Here is a 13,556-nt window from a genome sequence, read left to right on the forward strand (position 1 = left end):
CCCCATGCACACATGAACATGCCTACTTCTACCCCTCACCAGCTCTGGAAAAAATACCCCTGAAGTGTCAGCAGCAATTCCTAAGAAAGCGAGGAAGAAGGAGGAAACTGGCCTCCTGGTTGTCCTGCTGTAACTCATTTCTTGGCCATTTGTGTTTGTCCTGGTGCTCAGGTCATGACCCATGTTGGGGTTAGGAGAGAAATATCTAGTATCAGAATTTATCCATCTGGTAAATGCAATGCAGAAGGGAGTACAAAAGAACAGAAATCATGCCTAATGAGCGTTTAACAGCTACAGGATTTGGTTTGACTTCCAGGGAGCTACAATCCAAGCACGGCTTGTCTTGCTGGCCTATGAACAAAACTTGCTGATGGCAGCTTATCTACTGCTGAATGGGAGTAGATGTTGACAGGAGAGTCATGGGGCCCTCTGCAGCACCTCCAAAGAGGCTGTTAGGTGGGGCGAAGTGTGCAGAGTTTGTCTAGTAGGTTAATGTGATTGGGAGCGCAAGTGGAGACACTGGTCGTGATACATGAACAGTACTGGATTTGTTCTCAAGAGGGTGACAAGAGAAGGGAGCACCATGCATGAAGGCTCTTGGAGGTGACAGGAGCAATTTTTAACTGTCCTTTCCCAGATAATCCTTTGGGGTAAACTACATTCACCCACAAAAGTCTTCTTAGCATAGAGGTCCGCAGTGAAGATTAGTCTTAGCGAAGCGCTTAGCAGTGTCCTGTCCTTGTAATGGAGCTGCTGATGCATATGGAGTTCTATCATGGAAGTTAGAAACATCACTTCGGCTGTAAAGAAAGCTCCTGTTATCATTTGATAACGGGCTGCCAAGCGCTGTAGGTTTGAGGAAAACAGGAAACAGCACAAGAATTGCTAACCAGAATGGGAAACAGACTGGGATTACTGGAGGAGCCACTGAGAAGCCTATGGGCTGCTACAGTGCAAAAGGTGCTGGTATCCCATGGTAGATGGGAGACGTGTGAAGTAAGGCAGCATAGGTGGCTGGATTGGAGAGGACACCTGAAATATCTAGTTGTTGACAAAACAGAGGCTGCAAGAGTTTGGTGGAAGTAGGCTGGAGGAGATGGTTCCAAGGGGAAAAAAAAAATGGGGTGGGGGAGAAATGTTGGCCAGGCTGAGCACTTGCCAAAATGCAAATAATTTCTCCTTTCTGCTCCAGATCTGCTAGGAAATACCTCAGCTACCTGGAGTCAGTGGTTAATGCCCCTACATCCTTTCCTATTGCTCCACAGAGAGAAGGAGCTGGGATGTATGTCTGAAGGAGGAAAGAAACTTGCTGTGGACCTTGGAGCAGTAGGATTTGCCAGTTTGCCTCTGACTGCCCTGCCCAGCCCTGAGATCCAGCTCAGCCAGGCTCATGTTTGACTTTAGCAGATGCTGCCTGTGGGCTTTGTAGAGGTGCACAGGGATAATCAGGATTTGGTTTCTGTTTGCTGGCTAATTTGAGCCCCTGCTGTGAGATTTGGATGTTTCTGAGGATTCTATATTAGCTTTAATGATTAAAAAATTATTTCAATGCTTAGTGAAGAAGATGCATGATCTATCACTGAAGCCGCTTAGCAACAGGACTCATTAAGACACGTATTAGAACAGAAAGATACCCTTGCCCCAGTGTCCTCTTGGAATGACTATCCACTCATCTAAACAAGATAAAGGTCTTTGCCGGCCTCCTCTGAGGCCAGAGGATAAAGCACTCAACTGTGAAACAAGATTTCTTGGTTCTTTTTCTGGCTTCAACTATGCGTAAGTATGTGGATCTGGGCAAATCATTTCACCTGCTTCAGTGCTCGGTTCCCCCACAGGTAAGATAAGCACAACAATGTATAAGCTCTCTGGGGAAATGACTTTTAAGTGCCTAAGCTCATTAGAGAAAAAACAACCCTTGCAGTGAATAAAAAGTGTCTCAACCCACAGTTTGCATTGCCCTCCTGAAGCCCGACATACAGTTAGCTAGTTATAGGTAGGAAAAAGGATTTTCGCCTAGCCCCTTACCACCTGATGGTAGGCAAGTAGAGATGCTAAAAACTTGTTATCTGGCTCAAATTAATTTTAGGTGACTCCTGGCGAAGTATTTCTGGTTATCCTTCAAGGAGAAAGAGGACCTGCCAGTTCTGGGGCAGGATCTAATTTTGCTCACAGGAACACTGTTAAATACCATGTCTGAGAGGAGAACATTAATACATGTTTTTCTTTTTTTTTGTTTTATCCCCAGAGTGATTCATTGAACCACTCAGGCAGCACCATTCTCCTTAGGAGGAGAAACTGAGGCAGGGAGGAGGAAGCAGGTGTAAAAGGAGATATTTTGGTCCACAGTATAAGAGCTGAGGCGTTCCTGGCTCTTGGGGCTTGCACAAGTGACATTGAACTTCATACCTGAATGCACAAGCCTTGGGCAGACCTAAGTGTGGGGTGGGGGTAAGGGAAGCCCAGACAAAAGGAAGGTGAGGGAAGAAAAATGGGTGTAGGTGAGATATTGAGGTGTGACTGAAACTGGTTCCTGAGCGGAAGAGAGGGAAGAGAAGAGCTGAGGTTAATGGGGATGAGAGAGCAGGAGAAAGAAAAGGAGGAATGAACAAGGGCGAGGGAGCAGGAGACCAAGTGGGACAGCAAGCAGGAGGCACAGTCAAAGCATCCGAGCTCTCTCTGAAGAGATTGCCTATTTTGCTTCTGCCTTTTTTTTGTGTGTGTGATCTTGCCTTAAAATTGCAGGAATGTGGCAGCACAGCACTGGCGCTCTGATTTATTAATTCCATCCCGTCCCACCAGCCCATAAAACAAAAGCATCTGTGTTTGCTCAAGAGGAGCACATGAAGGGCCTCATTCATGTCAGAGGTGGAGAGGGAAGCTGGCAGATACAGGAAAGTCATCGGCACCTCCTTTCCTTTTCACCTTTGTGTGGATCTGGGCTGGGGGAAGGGCCGTGGGACGGAAGGATCCAGATGATGGGGTATCAAGAGGGAGAAAGCTAAGATCACCCTGACGGTCCATGTGGTAGGAAGTGGAGGGGAGGGGGGACCCAACAAGGCACTAGGCTGGACCACCTGCAGTGTGGAAGGCATCCCAGCACTGCAGAGAGGACAAGATCCCTTGCTGCCACCCAGGCTTACCCAGCACTGGCCTCTGAGGTGGCACTTTGTGCAGCTTTCCCTAATGTACGGCACTCCTATTGCTGCGGTCACAGCCAGGGCTTTCAGGGAGCCCAGCACTGTTGTCTGACCCATAGCTATGGACATAACCATAATAACAAATTAAATCTGCCAGTTGTAGGAGAAATATCCCCTTAGAGCTGTTTTTTAGCATGCTTTCAGAATGAGGAAGGCTCAGGGTGAGATGGATATTAATTATCCTACTTTACTGGGGCATGGAGGGGGAGAGGAGGCAGCAACCTGTGCTCCTGCCAGGCAAGGATCAACTGTGCTGTTTCTAGCAAGGGGAGATTTTGTCAGACACGGAGGACCTTGCTAAAACCTCATCTCTACCCCTGCCCTTAGAGACAGTGTCTTCAGGAGCCAGCCTGCCCTGCAATACCGCACAGGGATCATCACCTCAGGGGAGCAGGGTCTGCAAGCTACTGCTGCCTGCCTGGTCCTTGGCTTCTCCTCCAAGCGCTCCCACACAAGGACTGCCTAGGAGAAATCCTGCTTTGCTAGCAAAACGCAGTTCCCATGTGCCCTGTACTCCCACACGCAAACCCACCGTGAACTTACAGAACGAGACAACATTGCTGCTCCAAAATCTTTTATCCAGAGCCGAGATTGTGTGACAGCTAACCCTGTTCAGCTCCAAGTAATCCCTGCAGTTTCCTTGGCTAGAGGCTGGCTGTACCGGGAATAAATGCCCTTGTTCGCATTGCCAAGGGGTAACATCCAAAGAATAGGACAATACAATTTTCTTTTATAATGCAGCATTATTCATAAACCAGCCCCACACCAAGTTGCCAGGATGCTGGCAGTCTATTAAAATCAACAGCACATGCAGGGGAGGCGTCAGCGTAAGCACCACTGGACCAGCTCAAATCTCATCAGAACTTAACCTGAACCCGCTCCAGCTGACAAAAACCAAATCTACGAGAGCTAAGTGTCAGCACACAGGCTGGAAAACACATATTTTTTGCTTTTGCATGGAAATGAAAATATGCCCCAGTGATCTTCACTCAAGCGTGTCTGTCTCCTTTTGTCCTTTGTCTCTTACATTGATCAATGCTGTGGGTTTCGGAAGGTACAAGAAATCCTATGCTAGACAATTGTGAGAGGTGGAAGCCTGAAGTGTTAGATCTATTTCAAATGGACTGTCCTGTCCAGTGATGAATGATCTGCTATCCATCAAAATGTCTCCTCTTTTCCCGAACCCTACACTCGGCACCAGCAGCATCTTGTAGCAGCGAGTTCCATATACCACTATGCAGAGCATGGGAAAATACTTATTTTTATCATCAAATTGCTACCTTTCATCTTTTCCTGAATGCAATCCAGTTTCTCTACTAAGAAAAGTGATGGCGAGAAGCATTCATTCGCCCAGTTCTATGTTGCTCATCGCTTTGTTTTTCACCCCAATGCCCCTCTTCATTTGTCTCCCTGAGCTACCTAGCCCCATCTTAATGAATCTCTCTATCTGCATCAGGCATTAGTGGGATTACCTGCTCAGAGGGATGAATGGCAAGTGAAATCTAAAGGTCCCTGTGACGGAGCTGCGGATCCCAGCTCTGTGTTGCAGCCCTGGGAAGCTGTGTCTCCTGGGGAAATTTAGCTCACATTTTATAAATTTGAGGAATTTGCAGAGTGCAATGTTTTTATGTCAGGAAGAAGGATCTCAGACAGCCCCCCGCACTGCGCGGCAGAGGAAGCCAATAAGGCAGTTGATTGAACACTTGGGAACATTGGCAAAGTAGATAAATTCAAGCTCTTCAGGGGAGACCTTCGGGAGCACTAATGTCACATGAGAGTGAGCTAGAAGAGACTTCAAGCTCTTAATTATGAGCCTGCACAGCTTAAAACAGCATGAAAAGATAAAGGACCAAATTTTTATAAGTATGCTGACCACGGGTCGGGATGCAGTTTGGAGGCATACCCCAGCCTGGAGGATTCGGTTGGGTCTGACCAGTGTCCCTTTCGAAGAGCAGGCTTCAGGCAGTCACGCCTGCACCCGGGAGGGGGGTGACGATAGCCACAGGTCTTGTCCGCACGCTGTATTTATTAGTCTCTTATGGTACTGGTAGGTTTTAAATCGCAGTCCTATTAGGCTGAGCTGCTTCCCAGCAAGTGCTTCTCAGAGATGCAGGGGCCTTGCCTGGGAGACAGACGATCTGGGGCTGTCTCAGCTCTGACGCTATCAGCTGCAGTGTGTCTCCCTTGTAAAGTGGGGGTAGTCATCCTGACAAACAGCGCTGTATGTGGGCAGGGAGTGCTCTTAATCACGTATGCGGAATACTTTGAGATCGCGGGATGGGAAGCGGTGCGGACGAGCATAATGCTTATTATTAGACAGAAAGGCCAGGAGCAGAAAGGGCAGAGCGATTCTAGACTTCTCCAGGGCCCTGCAGGTATGTGGGACCTGGCTTCCAGTCTGGCTTATTACCACCTTTTTAGGCATCTTCTTTTATTAGGAACAATTAAATACAAGGAGGAAGGGGACAGATATCATCTTTCCTGTGTACATCCTGCAGAATAATTGCAGAGCTTTCCCAGAGCAATTCTGCATGTTCAGTAAAGGGCATCTTTGGAGTCAATCAAATATCTCATCCCTCGTAGGCATACATATGAAGGCTTGCAGCATACATCAGGAGATCTCTTTATTGCTCCCAAATATTGGGAATAGATAAGACAACAGAGTGCTGAAAAGGAGGAAAAAGAGGCCTTGGAAGAAGCTCTGGGAGGTAGATGGGGTTGTGGCATGGCTCATGGCTGGGACAGCCTCCTGACACATCGGTGGGAAGCTGGAGGTGACTGTGCCTGCAGCACCGGCACCCCGAGGGAGAGGGGCAGCAGGGGCTAGAGCTATGAAGGAACTAAGAAATAGTGGGGTGTGCAGAGCAGTGCTACTGCCAGGTGATTACTGTGGTGAAGAGGGGAGGAAAGCGATCTGAGGATATGGCTGGAGTGAACCCACTCCAGGCTCCTGCCAGCAAGCTGCCTGCTAGGTATGACTTTGCTCTCAGACCCAAAGGGCATCTCCTGGCCTGCCACTGAAGCAGAGGGAAGTTCCCTGACAGAAAGCACCTCTACCAATGCTTCACAGGCAAGAAGAAAGGATGCTGGGTACACAGGAGACACAGCCTTGAGCTGTCCAGTACCACCTCAGACACTCCGTAGGGAAGGTGCCATTAAACAATGCAAGTGCTAGTCACAAAGATGTTCCCAAACCATGGAAACAATGTGAATTTAAGTGCTGTACATTGTAGAAGTGTATTCTCTTTTGCATACATTTAGCTGCTCTATAGCTCTGTACAGCTCCCTAGGCAACAGTCTTCCCAAATGACACCGTAACAAAGCCCAAAGGTGAGGGAGCCTCACTCTTGCCATGGGAGAAAGTATCCTCAGCCCAACTGCTTTACTTTCCATCCTGTGCCTGCTAAGTGTCTTGCAAGTCAGACTGAGGTCCTTCAGTGTAAAGGTGGCTCTATCTCAGCTGTGCTCTGTGTCAGCTGGTTGAGTTGCTTTGGGCTTGCAATGGTTACCTAAATGGTTTATCAATTATTGCAATTATTACTACTACACTGAAAACGTCAAGCCAAAAGCTTTAATTTGATCTCATCTGATTCCTGAAATTCCCGATACTACACGTTAGCTGCACAGCGCATCTACCTCTGTACATTAACCGCCCCGCAGTTAATTCAATGCAGACTGAAGTGCCCTGAAAGCGATACTGAAGTCGCTCCGGGGAGGGAGGGAGGGAGGGAGGGAGGGGAGAAATCACAGCCACTGGGCTCCTGGTCTCACACCAGGCCAGCACAGCGCACATGCTCAGCCACCGGCGCTCATGTATGGTCTGTGTCCCAGGCGTGACCGCTAACAGAGAGCTTCCAGGAAACCATGGAGCAGCCACCGACCGAAAGCGATCCCGGCCCCCGCATCCTGCTTCAAGGCATGGAGAGAAAGGGATTGGTGGCATGTGCAGCTGCAGATAGATGTGACACAGGCTGTCACACGCAGCTCTGCCAGTGCCCCCCTCCTGCCCTGTAACCCTCTCTGTTACCTGAGACTGATCTCCCCATAATCTCCTACCAAGGTATTTAATTTCAGAGTAGCAATGGCCTGCCTTCTGCGAGGGTCCTGTCCTGCTGTCTCTGTGCACCCACCTCCAAACTTGCTACCTGGCCCCCGTTCCTAGCCCTGTCTGAGGCTCCCTGCAGGGAGGGATGGCTGTGTGGTGGTCCTGGGATACAAGACATGAATGCCACCATCCATTTTTCCCTTTTGCACCAGACGAGATTTGAGCCCGAGCAGAGGTGGGGGATCAGACTCACGTGTGAAGCCACGGTACTGTTATGCTCTCTGCATACATGCTTTGCACAAGGAGGCCTCCTCTGGGTCCAGGAAAGGAGCCGAAAGCACCTGCAGAGGCTGCATCGTTTGCGCTCCCCCACTCACTCGCTGAGCTGTGCAGGCTTCAAGTTGCTGGATGGGTATTTACTGCTTCTCGTTATTACTCTGCTACGGGGATGCTTGGTGCCACCCCGCTGATCCAAACACCCCTTCTCCCAAGTGGGCACAGAAATTGCCCCTTGGCAGGTTTGCTTGAGGAGTTACTGAGCAACCAGCTGCTTCTCTCCAGGTTTGCAGCACCTGGAGGTTTCTCCCTCTCACGGACTAGCTGCTGAGCCTACCCCTCCTCTGCTGTCCCGGGCTGGATGGGCGAGTGGCAGGACCAGGAGGGCGGGGAAAAAGTACTTTCCAACTCACCTAGGAGCATCCACTCCAAACTCTGCTCCAGAAAACCAGCAAGTGCGTTCCTCAGCAGCCACCCGTGTGCCAGGCAGGGGTGAAAAGGGACAAAGACCTTCCCCATCCCTCCTGCTCTTGCTCTCTCCCTGTCCACCTCTCCAGAGCTCCTCACGGGGATGCCTGCTTGGGTTTGGTTCCCACCGGGGCTGTGTCTGCCTGCACACAAACCCCGTGCCCCTCTGTACTTCGGTTCCCCCGTACCTTCACAAAGAAGCGCAATAAAACCGCTCGGGGGGCAACGGCGTACCCGGACCCGCGTTTGGGTAAGCTGGCCAGGGATCCCGGCAGCGTTGACTCAGCTGCTGTTGCAGCCACGGGCAGACAGACACCACGACTGGGGGCATCTCCCCGCAGCTGGAAAATTCCAGTCTGGGGGTGGCATGTTGCTCCTCTGGAAGATGCCCGGGCGGGGGGTGTGTGTGTGTGTGCAAGGACAGGGGCTCCCCGAGAAGCGCGGAGCCTGTTCGGGCGCAGAGGACGGGTGAAGTTTGGGGACCCGGCTGCTGGTGGCGGGGCAGGGAACCCCTCCCTGCGCCAAGCGCTGGGCTCCCGGGGTACCGCAAGGTCACTCCTGCATCCCCGGCGCTTCACCCCCCACCCCCCATCCCCAAATTCCGGTGCCCGGGGCGGGGGCTCCCACTTACCTGGCGAGATGCGCCGGTCACGGCGGAGATGCCGGGGCGCCGAGCGAGGGGCGGCACCGGGCCGGGGGCTGCCGGGGGACCATCGCCCGCCTCCGGGCGGAGGTGTGTCCTCCCTGCCGCGGTGGGACCGCCACCGGGACCGGCCCGTCGGCGCTGCCGGCGGATGGCGACGACCGCCTTCAGACGGCGCCGGCGATGCGGCTGAGAGCGGCGCGGAGCCGATTTAAGGCCACCCCGTGCCGGGGGTGGGGGGAGCGCCGAGGGCCGCCCGCAGCCGGCTCCTGCGCGCCGCGCATCCCGCGGGGCCACCTTAAGCGGGGAAGGGGCGAGAGCGGAGCCGGCGAAGGGTGGGGAAGGAGAGGCGAGAAGGCGACCGGAGCCCAGCAAAGCCGAGCCTAGCAGAGCCGAGCCCAGCCGAGCTGCAGGCGAGCGGGGCCTGGCACCGCCGCAGCGCTGCCCGCGGGGCCGGGGTGGGTGGGCGGCCGGCCGGGGTCCCTTCGCCTCGAAGGGGGGAGGTTTCCCTTCCCCGGGCCCGGCCGATGCTCCCCGCGCTGAAGGCGAGGGGCTGGGATATTCTGGGTTTTTTTGTTTGGTTGGTTGGTTTTTTGTTTGGTATTTTTGTTTGTTTGATTGTTTTGTTTTGCTTTCTGTTTCATTTCTGTCCCGGGGGGCTCGTTTTGCTGCTAACCGGGTGCTGGATTGATTTCTTGCTCCCCACCGAGGCTCCAGCTGCTCTGAGCAGAGCCACCCACCACCGCTCCAAACCGTGAGGGTTGCCTAATGAGAAGGCGACTTACGGCCCGAAGCTGGGGGCCACGGTGCTTCTGGGCTTTGGTATCCCCGCCTCGCTGCTGTGTGCCTCTGTTTCCCTTCTAGCTCTGGGATAGGTGAGGTGCATTAGTGCAACGACTTCCCACTGCAGCAGCCAGTGGGTGGTTTCTTGTGTTGGCCGCATGAGCGGCCAGAGCCAACACTTTGTCCGTCAGCCTCTGCCTAGTAACAGGTTACGTGGGAGCGGAAGACAGGCCTGCTTTGGCTTTCCACTGCCCATCTCCCTTACGAGCTGTGTCTCCCAGCCGTAAAGTCACCATGCTGCTTGGAGGGGCATGTGTGAAACAACTCTTCAACCTTTCAACTGGAGCTGAATGCACAGAGGGCAGAAGGGGAAGTGGGGGCTGTCACACCTCAGTCCTGTTCTAGGAGACTTCTTTCCAGCCTCGTCCTCCTTGCATAGGGTTGGGCAGCACATGTCTGTCCCCTGCTTACTCTCCTGAGGGTTTTGACTGGCACATCCCAGGAGTTTCTCCTGAAGAGGTTACCACAGCTTTCAGCAAACCGTGAGGCACAGAGGGTAGCACAGTCCCAGGCTCAGGTGGGGACCTGTTGATCAAGTTTGGCTTCAGGTAACAAAGCTCCTGCTGTGGGATGCACTAAGCAGGGCAAAATGTTTTGAGTTCCTTGGCTGGAAAGTGCTCTTGAAGAACAAGAGAAGTCTGTCTTCTCAGGTTAGCTGGCAGGCCTTGGCCATGTTTCTGGAGCAGACACTGCTAAAAACACCTCAGAAAGAAAGACATCAAGTGACATTTTACAGCCCAAATGACATTTACAAAGTGCAACACAGAGGCAAACCCAACACGGGAAAGCAGCAGGTGTGTGTGTGCCAGTGCCTTCACTCACCTGCTTCTCCCCTTGCCAAAGGGACGCTCTGAGCCAGATGTGTTCAGCCCCCAGCAGGAACTGCTGCCATGCTCACCGCTGCTGTGTTCACAGCGGTGCAGACCCACCAGCTGCATCCTCATGCACCTCTCCCTCAGCCAGAGCCGGGCATGAATCGCCACTCTCCTTCACCAAGTGTGTTGAAGGCTGGCACTCTCCTGCCCTGGTATCCCAGGCTGCCCTTATTAGAAGGAAGCCATCCATCCATCCATCCATCCATCCATCCATCCATCCATCCATCCATCCATCCATCCACCCACCCACCCACCAACCCATCCACCCAGTCATCCTCAGTGTTGGAAGTATAAAGTCCCCAGGTTGTATGGTTGGCCCGGAAGAGTCCTGTGCGCTCAGGGCTGAAAGCCAGTGTGTGGGTGTCAGGAAATGGTGAGATGCTTCCCTGCAGATGGCTCAGCAGAAGCTTGAATTAATCCTGCACTACTGGCAGAAGCATTAGCCTGCTTCAAGAATTAGCTAGCTGGGGTGCTCCAGCCCTGCAGCACCTTGATTTTAGGCAAACCTGCACCAAAGAAATTGATTGCCTGCCCCTGCAAGGCACTGAGTCTCTCAGCATTCCTAGGGGACAAGGCAGAGCCATTATCCTTCTGTGGCTGGGGAAGGGACATGCGGAAGAGATAAATGACTGATTATTAGCCACAGATGTCTTGTGTTGTTAGTGAGTTGGACCCAAGTTTTGGGTGAACACCCTAACACGGGGAACTCTCTAGGAGAGGTTGGTTAAGAAGGACTTTTACTCCTGGGAATCCCTCCTGAGAGCAAAGGCAGGAGGAGGAGATCAGATCCAAGGCTGCTGGCAACTCCGGAAGCCCAAACCACTCAGGCTTTGTTTACTCATGCTCCAGGCTCTCCCTCTGTATATCCACAGCCTTTGACATGGCTGTTTTACTGCTACACAGTTTAGGCAGTGCATCCCATGGTTGGACTGTAGGGGCTGAGGATCAGCACTTCAGGAATATGCTCCCTCGACCTGGTCAGAGCTGGCTCCTGGCACAAGCGTGCACTTCTGAACTGAGACTCAGGTCTGGGGAAGGTGGGTCTGTGCAGAGCCATTTCTCTTGGCTAGAGCAGCCAGAGTAGATTTGCTGGAGGGGACAGTGGAGTATCCAGTGTGCCATAATCTTCCTTATCCCTCCTGAAAGCACTGCCTGGGGCAGTCTGTGTTCCCAGCCACGTGTAAATGGAGTTGCTGCATTGGTAAGACCTTTCACTTTCCACTGCCACCATGGCTGTGTCCAGCCCCGGCAAATGCAGCAATCCACACTCCAGTGCTCTGGGTGGCAGCTCTCCCTCAACACACTGTGCCTTCCTAGGTCCTTTGCCCCTCTCTTTGCCCACACTTCCTCCACTGAAGGTACAACATGATGTGAAAAGCTCCGTGAAATGTCCATCCTGAGGTCTCCGCAAAGCTAAGCTCCTTTCCAAGGGGTAAGTGCTTTGAGATCCTGGAAGAGGTGCTGCTGAAGAAGGTAGATTACTGATGCGATCTCTGTGCGATTGATTCCTGCAGTTTGCTTTTCTTGCTTTTTCACTTCCATGCCCTAAGGAGCCTGATGCTGTGTCAGCCTTGAGGCAGACCCACAGACCACATCCCTGAGTCTTGCAGCAGTAAGTCATTGGAGAGGAAATGCTGTGGAAAATGTTCACTAACTCATGCTGCAAAGGAGTAAGCTGTGCCTCAGCACTGCGAACCTCCTGAGGTCTTACTCCATCTGGGCTGAATGGCTGCAGCTGCTCCTCGCTTTCTTGGCTTGCTGCTCCTGCTGCTGCTCTTATGAGCAATGCATGGCACTGTGTCTGAGGCACATTACAGGACTGGGGGAGTGAGTTGTTTGCACTCCCCACCCTCCCTTTTGCCATGGGATTTGGCTACAGGGCAGCAGGGACTTTGACGGTGTCCTCTGCTGTGGGCAGGTGTGTGATGCTGTGCTGTGGGTACCCATCTGTTAGCAGCTGCGCTGAGAACTTGCCTCTTCATTGCACTCAAAGGAAGGGAGAAGAAAGCAGAGCCATTGCTGGTTCCCAGCTAGAGTGGTGTATTTCACAAACAAAAGGTGAGGAAGAGCTGCCAGCAGCCCTGGAGGAGGGTGGAGAGAGGATGTGGGGGGAGGAGGGAAACCCTTTGAAAAGGTCAGTCAAGAGCCATGCCCAGAGCTGACATGGCATCACGCTGCCGCTGTCAATATGAATCTCAAAACACAGCACACACTAAAGAGAGTGAAACTTTCCCTGTGAGCTGAGGAGGTGGCACTCCCTTTCTTCTGAGAGTGGGGGTGAGCCCTGGAGAAGACAAGCAGTTCCCTCAAAGTCACCCCTGAAATCCATTTCTGAGGGACATGATGAAACCCTGGTGGTCTTGCTGCCAAGCCCCTGGTCAGGCAACAGCCTGATCATATTTCCAGAGAGCCTGCTGAGCTATCTTCTTCCTAGCCACCCCTCCATCCCCAGGACAGGCACCCCACCCCCAACACCCCCAGAAACTCTTTTTCTTCCCTGCCTTCTGGATGTGGTGAAGGAGTGACAGCAGCAGGTGGGGAGGGGGCTCAGGTGCGTCTCTCTCAAGGTCCAAAGCTGCGGCAATGCCTCTCTCCTCATTGTAAATCTGCCTCAGAAGATGTGTGACAGAACAAGCAGTCCTTGATCTGAAACCTGCCATCCTTTGAAGAGCCTGTGCTTCAGCGAAGCAGCCGGCAATTGCTGCCTGAAGAAAGCTGAAAAGCCGCTCTGCAAGCTCTGCAGTTTCATTTCTCTCCCCCTTGAAGCACCAGAACTGTACACTAATCAAGCTATTTCTGCTACAAGCTGGGGAGGAAAGAAAGAGAGATTGTTAGTGTTATTGCTATTTTTAAATACTTTGCAGGCTTTTGAATAGGATGATGATGGGGGCCCTGTAAGGACCCAGACAGAGACAGATTGATGTGTGGTAAATGCGTCTGTTATTCTTCAATTGGGAGGCAGCTCTTTCGGTAGCGCAACTCCAAAGGTGTGGCAAGGAGCCGCCGCGAGGGCTTGGCTCGCAGGTTCCGACAGGGCTTCGGCTTGGTGCTCCCAGGGCTTTCTGCCTCCTTCCTAGCCATCTGTGAGGCACCATTACTGCAGAGGGGCCCAGAGCAAGTAAAAAAAAAACCTTAGGAAATGGCTTACAGTTATGCAGCATATGTAAGGGTTGCTGCATGCATGCCAGAGCCTTCGTGCTCTTTCTGTG

The 13,556-nt window shown here is 52.4% G+C and overlaps 1 protein-coding gene across 3 annotated transcripts in view; it reads right to left on the reverse strand.

Annotated features, from left to right (window-relative positions):
- Positions 1–8,892, reverse strand: part of LOC104052985 (galactosylgalactosylxylosylprotein 3-beta-glucuronosyltransferase 1) — a 30,947-nt gene extending 22,055 nt beyond the window's left edge. Inside the window, exon 1 of one of the 3 annotated variants that reach the window (XM_064466152.1) lies at positions 8,618–8,892. The gene's annotated coding sequence lies outside the window, so the exon portion shown is untranslated. The remainder of the gene's footprint in view (positions 1–8,617) is intronic. The other 2 variants (XM_064466144.1, XM_064466161.1) reach the window with 2 other exon arrangements.
- Positions 8,893–13,556: the final 4,664 nt, after the last annotated feature.

The sequence above is a fragment of the Phalacrocorax carbo genome, chromosome 1, assembly GCF_963921805.1.
Source record: "Phalacrocorax carbo chromosome 1, bPhaCar2.1, whole genome shotgun sequence".
NCBI lineage: Eukaryota > Metazoa > Chordata > Aves > Suliformes > Phalacrocoracidae > Phalacrocorax > Phalacrocorax carbo.